The sequence below is a fragment of the Zalophus californianus genome, chromosome 9, assembly GCF_009762305.2.
Source record: "Zalophus californianus isolate mZalCal1 chromosome 9, mZalCal1.pri.v2, whole genome shotgun sequence".
NCBI lineage: Eukaryota > Metazoa > Chordata > Mammalia > Carnivora > Otariidae > Zalophus > Zalophus californianus.
Window position 1 is genome coordinate 31,161,883 of NC_045603.1, and position 9,626 is coordinate 31,171,508.

At 35.3% G+C, this 9,626-nt stretch overlaps 1 pseudogene; it reads left to right on the plus strand.

Moving 5' to 3' along the window:
• Window positions 1–244: 244 nt before the first annotated feature.
• On the plus strand, window positions 245–777 carry LOC113923045 (annotated as a pseudogene).
• Window positions 778–9,626: the final 8,849 nt, after the last annotated feature.

Genomic DNA, 9,626 nt, shown 5'->3' on the forward strand with positions numbered 1-9,626 from the left:
TCATGGAACACTACATCAAAAACTAATGGTGTAATGTATAGTGATTAACATAACAATAAAGAATGTATACTACAAGAGACTGATGAAACAATACAACTAAGGTGGACTGGTCATTACTGATTGATAACTACTATAGATATCTTGGGAACAGGGGAGATTTGGGTTGTTTAAAATTACATTAACATCGAGCACTGCGCTCAAACCCCAACCTCCTCGTCTAGCTTGCAACATGGGCGCTGCCAAGATGCCAGCTTACCACTCTTCTCTCATGGACCCTGACACCAAACTCATTGGAAACATGGCACTATTGCCTAAGAAGTCAGTTCAAAGGACCTGCCCCTAGAGAGACAAAAGATACAGATATTGTGGATGAAGCCATCTATTACTTTAAGGCCAATGTCTTCTTCAAAACTATGAGATTAAGAATGAAGCTGATAGAACCTTGATACATATAACTCTCTACATTTCTGAGTGCCTAAGGAAACTCCAAAAGTGCAATTCCAAAAGCCAAGGTGAAAAAGAAATGTATAGGCTGGGAATCACTAATTTTCCCATTCCTGGAGAGCCTGGTTTTCCACTTAATGCAATTTATGCCAAACCTGCAAACAAACAGGAAGATGAGGTGATGAGGGCCTATTTAGAGCAGCTGAGACAAGAGACTGGACGGAGACTTTGTGAGAAAGTTTTTGACCCTCAGAATGATAAACCTAGCAAGTGGTGGACTTGTTTGTGAAGAGACAGTTTATGAACAAGAGTCTTTTGGGACCTGGACAGTGAAAGGAGCCTGGACAGACACTTTCCACAGCTGCAGGCAGCATTTTACAGCAAGATTACATAGTTATTTGCCTTTATTTGATAAAGTTTTATACAGAAGAGAGAAGAGAGCGTGTCTTCACTTGAAGAACTCTTTATCAAGAATTTGGGTGGGTGAGGGAAGAATGGGTGACTTGAAATTTTCTACAGTATTAAACTGGTGCTTAATAAAAATAAGTAAGAATAAAGAAATTTCTAACAAAAAAAATTACATTAACATCATTTGCTCAAAAAAATATGGCCTATTTTTAATTGATTGCGTAAAGTTTAACTATTCAGTAATGTATTAATCATGCTGTCTAAATGATAACTCACAAATAATGTTGTTTTTGTTTGTTTGTTTGTTTGTTTAAAACTTAAATACTGGGGCGCCTGGGTGGCTCAGTCATTATGCGTCTGCCTTTGGCTCAGGTCATGGTCCCAGGGTCCTGGAATCGAGCCCCACATAAGGCTTCCTGATGGGCGGAAAGCCTGCTTCTCCCTCCCCGACTCCCCCTGCTTGTGTTCCCTCTCTCACTGTGTCTCTCTCTGTCAAATAAATAAATAAAATCTTAAAAAAAAAAAACCTTAAATACTACTTGTATTCGTCCTTGTAATGCCTGTATTAGTAATCCAAATGACCCTTGGGAACATAAAATTGTCACCAGAGAGTGTCCAGGCACAGATAGAGGCTCTCCAGGCAGTTCTGCTAGTAACTTCTTTCTACAAGATGGGGGTACAGATTTAGTATCTGAATATGTTTGGTTACATAATCATTCCTCTCTTGATATAAACCAAAGTGCTCATTCAAGAGTCTGGCCCAACTTTTTTTTTAATAAAGCATTAAAAAGAGAGTAATCGCAGCTAGATTAGAATCATGTAAATTTACTAAAATGTAAAGGTGATATCCTATCATTTTTTCATCATTTTAAAGGAAAAATAGACTGAGAACAAATGTTAATTGCATAATGTTCATTTTATAATAAAGACAAAAAGATTTAGGATTTAAAGGTGTTATTTAAATAATTTAATTAAATGATCTTAAGCTGTCCTTAGTTCAGCACACATGATTGAACATACACACTTTTGTTCTGCTCATTTAACTGGCAGGAACTGTTCCTTAATTCCAGTTTACCCATTCTTCGTCTTTTTCATAACAGTACTGAGAAAAACCAAACAGTACATTTCTAGGGGATTATAGCATTTCTCACATAGTCCTAATCACTTGAAGAGCATTACTAGGTACAAGGCTTAAGGCCAAAATATGCTAATTATGCACAAATGCACTTTCTGTCTTTAAGGAAGTCATCTGAACAAGACAGAACAATATCTCCACATATGTCCTATCCTATAAGGATTTTAAAAATTTATAGTTATCAAATAACTTGAAATTTTAGAAAGCATTTTTGATCACTTGTAGAAGCAGCCTTAGTCAAATTACAGTTTTGAGACAATGGTAGTAGAAAACTTTAGAGTTTATACTAACACCGTTTTACCTCAAATATTTAGTCCTACTGTTTACTTTGATGGATAAAATTTTTCATTTTGGATAGTTTAAGGTTCTAGGCCCTTAACTCCCTGTACTCTCCACATACACACACATCCCACTACCCATTTGTCACATCCTATGTAGTGTGTCTACTGTTAGAGTTTGGCTGGACTGTACCTTATCTGTAAATTCCCTAAATCTTGATGAGCACGTGAGAATGTCTTTCTCCTAGAGAAAGAAATCTCTGTAAGTCATTTTCATTCCAGGGGAACTAAGAATCTTGGTCTGTTTCACAGGCCTTAGAATGTGTCTGTGGATTATGCTTGCCTCTGAATTATAAAGCATCTCAGTATTTCCTGAGAGAAAATGCCTATTACTGACCTTATTTATGTTTGTCAAATGTTTTAGATACTCCACATTGCTTCATGTCCATTATTTTTCTTAACTGAGAAAGAAGAAAGTGGCCACAGTTAAATTCTTTTTGTTCAGGTATTGATTTTTGATAATATCTCAAGGGTTTCTTTACTTGATATACAAGTGGTCAGAACTCCCAGTTAAAAGTGAGAGATAAGCCACTCACATATATTTAAACAACAACAATGAGTGTGTGCTGAGTGAGAAGAGAGTTAGTTTGCTTATAGAACCTGGGCATTAACTTCAGATGTGATTAGATACAACAGAATCTAAATTACATCATCAATGCTCAGTTTCTCTTGATCTCAAGAGAACTGTTTTTCTCCCCTTTCCTCTCCACTCTTAGACCCACCTCAGCCCTCATCATGACAAGGTAGCTGCCAGAAGCTCCAGGTATACCATATTTCATGGGACCTACATCATCACTGATTGTAAGAAAATACTTTTATTATGTACTAGTAAGAAAGGAAAAATACTCATCCTTTAATAATAACAGAATAGCTTGCTATGATGCAGATTATAAAATGTACCCCAATATCAGAGATGTTAAAATGTGGGTGAAAATAGGATACCCTAGAATCAACGAAATATGATAAGCCATTTTCTCAGCAACTCCAAGGTAATGATAGAGTTTATAACCCTTATCAGGTATAGCTGATTTTAAATAACATTGTGCCTATTTCTGAATGAGTTAGAGTGGCTGACCAGAAAAATAATATATACTGATCAACCTTACTCAAGTCCCTTGGACTAAGAGTGGGGAAGGGGTGGTTTCCACAAGAAAAAATAAGAATCTTTTCCAGAAAAGATTGTGAATTCTGAAAGACAAAATATAATAATTAATGTCTAACATTAACCTCTATAATAATAAAACAATGGGACATCTGACTCATTGAATAATTATGAATGCTTTCACTAAATATTTTATTTCTATTGCAAGAAGAAGTTTTAGAACTCTAGGCATAGAGAAGGAAAAATTACATTTTGGGCGCTGACCAGTACCTGAAAATATTTCACTTCTTTTTAAAAATGTTTCTCTTTTTATCCCTCCTGCCCCCATTTCTTGCTTTAATTTTTTTCACAAAAGGAACCGCAGACTGTTAGCCCTGAAGCCTAAAGCATAAAGGATGCAAATAGTTCTAGTTGGTGAAACAACATTATGATAGTGTCCTTCCAGTAATATCTTTGTTTGGACAGTATCCAAAACTTGAGCTGTTTCACCTTATGTTTTAGTAATGATGAAATTCATATAGTAATTAGTATCTTCTGAACACTATATTCAGCCCTTTCATCACCGAAAGGAACAAGCAACAAAAAATAAGCTCTTCTGTAGATCCCTATATCTGAGTCCTATATCCAATCATAGGAAAAAACTAAGAATTACCATAAATAGGCAATCTGAGATTCTCAGTTGTTTGTTTTTCCCTTCTAATGTGTAGCACTGACATTGCTTTACTAGGGACTCTGGCCCTTTTTAATTCAAAAGATGAAGCAAACGATGCTCCTCAGTCTGGCTCTCCAGGGTCAGGAAGAGAACTGATTGCAGATCTGCCAGAGTACAGCTACAGTGCAGCCCTAAGTGAGGCAGTGAGTAGAACACCAAGGGAAACTCTGAGTGACAGGCAGCAGAATTTAAGAGCTATTTAAGATTCAATCAATATGCATGGAGTTTCTACTCTGTAGACACTAAGGTGCTTTTGCATTTATTACCATTTTGAAAGTAGAAATTAATTCAGTAACTAAAACAGTCAGAGTGGCAAAAGAAGCAAAATAATCAAGAGAAAGTGAATAGACAACATCAGGATATGTGTGACTCCAAAGAACTCAATAGTGAAAGAACTGCAAGAAGGAGAAACAGATTCCATACGGATTTGCAGAGACGGCAGCAAAGCCTGAGTCGAAATATTTAAAAAAACGAGCACTCAACCACTCCTAAGAGGGTGGAGTCCATGATAACACATGCACAAAGATTAATAGGATACTGAAAGGGAAGAGAGTGAATACAGTTAAGCGACTAATGTATATCGAGCACTAAACTGCATACAATTTCATTTAGACTCCACAACTTTAGGAGATAGATATTGTTCTGTGTTACAGACAAAAAACTAAAGCAAAGGGGATTAAATAATTTCTTCAAGGAAACATACTGGAAGAGTGAGGAAAACAGGACTTTCTCCTAGGTATTCATTCATAAATTCAACAAATATCTACTGAGTACCTTCTACGTGCCAAGTTATTTACACTTACTTAATCATAGACAAAGAGTTAAAAAATTATTAAAGATATAAAAAAAAAGGAATCAAGAACATAAGAAAAGTAACATGAAGAAAGTATAAGTGATTTAGAAAATAACTAAATAGAACTTGCAGAAATGAAAAATATGGTCATTGAGATTTAAAACATGCAGTGGATAGGCTAAAAAAATAACTGACATTTCCTTGACACTATGTACCAGACTATTCTGAGCGCCCACTCTTTTGTCCTCACAATCCAGGCTGGAGGTGGGTAATATCATTATCCACATGACACAGATGCACAAAGATGTGGAGGAACTTGCCCATAGTCACATGGCCAGTTGGAAATGCCAGTAACTGAACTTGGACATTCTGACTCAAGAGTCTTCAGTCATCGGCTGTCATTTAAACAGCTTGATAAAGATATGAAGATAGAGATATAATTCACATATGATGCCATTCATCCATTTAAAGCATACAAACCATTCAGTGGTTTTTAGTAAAATTCACAGAGTTGTGCAATCATCACCACAATCTAATTTTAGACATTTTTATCACCCACAAAACAAAACCTATTGCCCATCCCCTCCCACCACCACCCCCAGCCCTAGGCAACCACTAAACTACTTTCTGTAGTTTTGCTTGTTCTAGGCATTTCATATAAATGGAATCATACAATAATACAATACGTAATCTTTTGTGACTAGCTGCTTGCACTTAGTATAATGTTTAAGAGATTCGTAATGTTGTAACATGCATCAGTACTTCATTATTTTTTATTGTCAAATAATATTCCAATGTGTGGATAGACCACATTTGATTTATCCGTTAATTAGTTGACAGACAGTTGGGTTGTTTCCACTTTTTGTCATAAACCAAATAATTCTATATGAATAATGCAGCTATGAATATTCATGTGGACATATGTTTTCATTCCTCTTGCATTTATAGAAAAGAGTGGAATTACTTGGTCATATGGTAACTTCAAGTTCAACATTTTGAAGAAATATCAAAGTGCTCTCCAAAGTGGCTACACCAATTTACATTCATTTTACATCCTAGTGGGGGTGAAGTGATATCACATTGTGGTACTGATTTGCTTTTCTCTATTAACTAATGATACCGAACATCTTTCCATGTGCTTATCAGTCCTTTGTATATCTTCTTTGGAGAAATGTCTATTTAGATCCTTGTCCATATTCTGGATACATGTCATTTGAATTGCTTTCACCTAGCTCTTAGCAAGAAGTCTGTAGGTGGGGTAGCAAGATAAAATGGGAAAAGAGAGATAGTCATTGTTAGCTGGAAAACCATAAAGCTGGTGATATGAAGTCCTCTGCTGTGAGACTCACCAAACCCAGAACACCAAAACTGATGGAAATGCCATCCCAGAGGAGACAAAATAAAGGATTGTGTGAGAGGTTTTTAAGACAGGAAAACAAAACTGAAGCTCAGATTATGTTAGCTCATTCCTTACCTTCTACAAATCTACAAATAATTCTTTAGCAAATAACTGGCCTCTACATGATAGTAGTAAAAAAGACCCTATGAAACATCTTTGGTCAGATACAGCTCCCCCTCCCCCAAAAAATGCATGAACAAAGTAAAAGAAAGATCCAGAAAATATACCATAGAATAACTGCTCCTCCTTTCTCTCTCAAAAAAACCCACAAAAACTACCACCTCCCCCTCTCTTGACCACCAATATATGAAATATTGTTCTTAGTTTTCCTAAGCCCTTCTTGTAAAAATTACTGGCCAGTGAAAACTAACCCACTGACAGATGACTCAAAATAATAACCTCAAGGAGAAGCCATGGTCAAAACACTAATAAAGAACCCTGAATCTATTTAATTGTAGAACTCAACTTGGGAATTATGGTTATAGGCAGAATTCAGTGTTATCAGCTTTGACAATATATAATTAATAAAACAATATTTCAAATACTGGTGATCAGAGAAAGGCAAAGTGGTAATCTCTATTTTTGTTTTCTCTTTTAACTTTTTGATTCAATTAATTGCATTAATACATTAATATTGAGCTCTCTTCACCCTCTTTCAATAATCCAGATTGAATCATGGTGTATTCTTTGATGGCTGCTCAATTCTGTTGAATTATAATTATGTAGAATTTTTATATTGATATTCTTAAATATATAAATAGTTTGGTACTATCTTATCAATAAATAAACCTCATAAACCTCTGCTGCATAAACCCAACTAGAGATTTTCATCTTTTTCCAAGATTTAAAATGGTTTAAGTAACACTATACTTATCTTTTTTTTAATTAGCCTTTTTTAAATGGTATATCTTATATGATCTTCCAAATCTCTCCCACAGTTATTATCTGCTCAAGTTTTGTATTTTTACTTGTTAATTTTGATAGTGTCCTCAAAAATCATCCAGTTCATTTTGGCTAGAAAATCATCCAGTTTCTCTTGGCTTGCAAATGTATTGCCATAGAATTGCAAGTAATATTCTCTCACACTTCTAATCTCTTTCAAATCTTTTTGTTATATTTCCTTTCCTACATCCATCTCAACACATCAAGATAAAATCTTTAGACTTCTTTTACCGCCCTTCTCCACACCCACATGTAAGATCTTTAGAACATGAATTCCTTAATCCCTGGGTTTTGCTGATCTAACATGGAGGTACAGTTCACTCAATTTACATTTTACGTCATGAAACTGCACACAGGAAAATTATCCTTGATCATCCTTGATCACAAGATGAAGCCACTGTTTTGACTTTACAAGCCATGCTGTGTAAATAATACTTCTTTAAACATTAGAAACCTTCAACAGTGGAGACATGCACTGTCAGAGGCACATCAGAAATGCTGCTGATGGAAGGAACAACAGAATCCTATCTTCCATTTCACATTTATTCAGCGCTATCTGCTTATTAAATGAAATGAAAGATGATATTAGTAGTATTTAACTCTTTCAGCCTCACTCTCTCTCTCTCCCTCCCCCTACTTCTACACCAAAAAAAAAAAAAAAAAAAAAAAAATTTAGCTGGAAGCAATTGCTGAGTTTTTCCATTGCAGAATGAATATGTCATTTATTTCAAACTTAATACTTAAAAATATATAGTCAGAGCAGCACCTTCAATTTACTACCTACCATGTTTTTCTTCTTGAGATCTTGAGTTCCTTGGTTTTCATTTATTTAGGACACAGATTTGAATGTATTTTTCAGATAAGATATAAAGTGGTATACTCTCTGACCTCTTGAATTCCTGGAAATGTGTTTTCTTTGGTTAGACAGATGATATCTTGGCTAGGTATATGATTCTTGGCTGCAGTCTCTCAGTCATGTATTAAAGTAATCCCACTGTTTTCTAGCATCCAATAATGCAAATGGTATGCTTATACTAGAAAGCTGCTATTGTTTTTCTAGGTTATCTATCCTCTGTAAACCTATAAGATTTCCTTTTTAGTCCTGAAGTTCTGAAAAGTCACCAAAATAAGCCTTGGCATCTGGCTTTGTAAATTACAGATCTTCCTTGATTTATGACAAGGTTATATCCCAATAAACCCATCATAAGTTGAAAATATCATAAGTGGAAAATGCATTAATATACCTAACATCATAGCTTAGCCTAGCCTACCTTAAATGTGCTCAGAACAATTACATTAGACTATTACTGGACAATATCATCTAGCACAGAACATATTTTATATTAAAGTGTTGAATATCTCATGTAATTATTGAATACTGTACTGAAAGTGAAAAATAGAATGGTTGTAGGGGTACAGAACAGTTGTCAGTGTATGAATTGTTTACCCCTGTGATCACATGGCTGACTGGAAGTTGCAGTTCACTGCCACTGCCCAACAACACAAGAGAGTAATGTAACATATATCGCTAGACCAGGAAAAGATCAAAATTCAAATTTTGAAATGTAGTTTCTACTAAATGCATATTGCTTTTGCACCATCATAACGTCGAACCATCCTAATTCAGGGACCACCTATAATTCTTCCTGGTTCCAAGAGGGTTTTCCAATGAACAAACTCAAGTCCACTTTCAGCCCACTCAATTCTTCTTGAATTATTTAAGTTATTACCACTCTATTTCTTCATTTTTCTTCCTATGGAACTCCTATTATTCATATGTGTATTTTTAGAATATGTTCTCTAAAACTTTTACCTTTTATTTAATGATATTCATCACTTTGTATTTTTGTTCCGTGTTGTTAGACTTTTCTACCACTTGAACTTTAGAAAAGAAACTTCTTTCTTTTCATTGACTCTCCATTTTAGTAGACACAGAAAGGTTTTTTTGGCATGTGATCTGTTTGCAACTACTGATTTGTTAAAATTGTCTTCTGACTCTTCTATTGATTCCACCACAAAAGAAGTCACTTATTCTTCCTCTCAGTAACTGGGTCTTCTTAATTAAGTTGTTATTATTCTTTATTTGCTGACAGATTTATGTCCTCATAGCACATGTACAGTTCAGACAGTGACAATATCTTTATTATTGCTCTTTATCAGGGTAGAGCCAAAGTACAGAGAGTGGCAAAAAGCACAACACTTTGTACTTGATGGCCAGTAGTGAAGGTATTGGTAGCTGTTAACACTTTGATGAGGCACAAAGGAGCAGTCTGGCTTTCAGTTTTCCCCCAGTGCCAGCAAGAGCTCTGTCCAAATCCTAGAGCCAGGAGAAATTCAGCTGACAGTGCAGTTT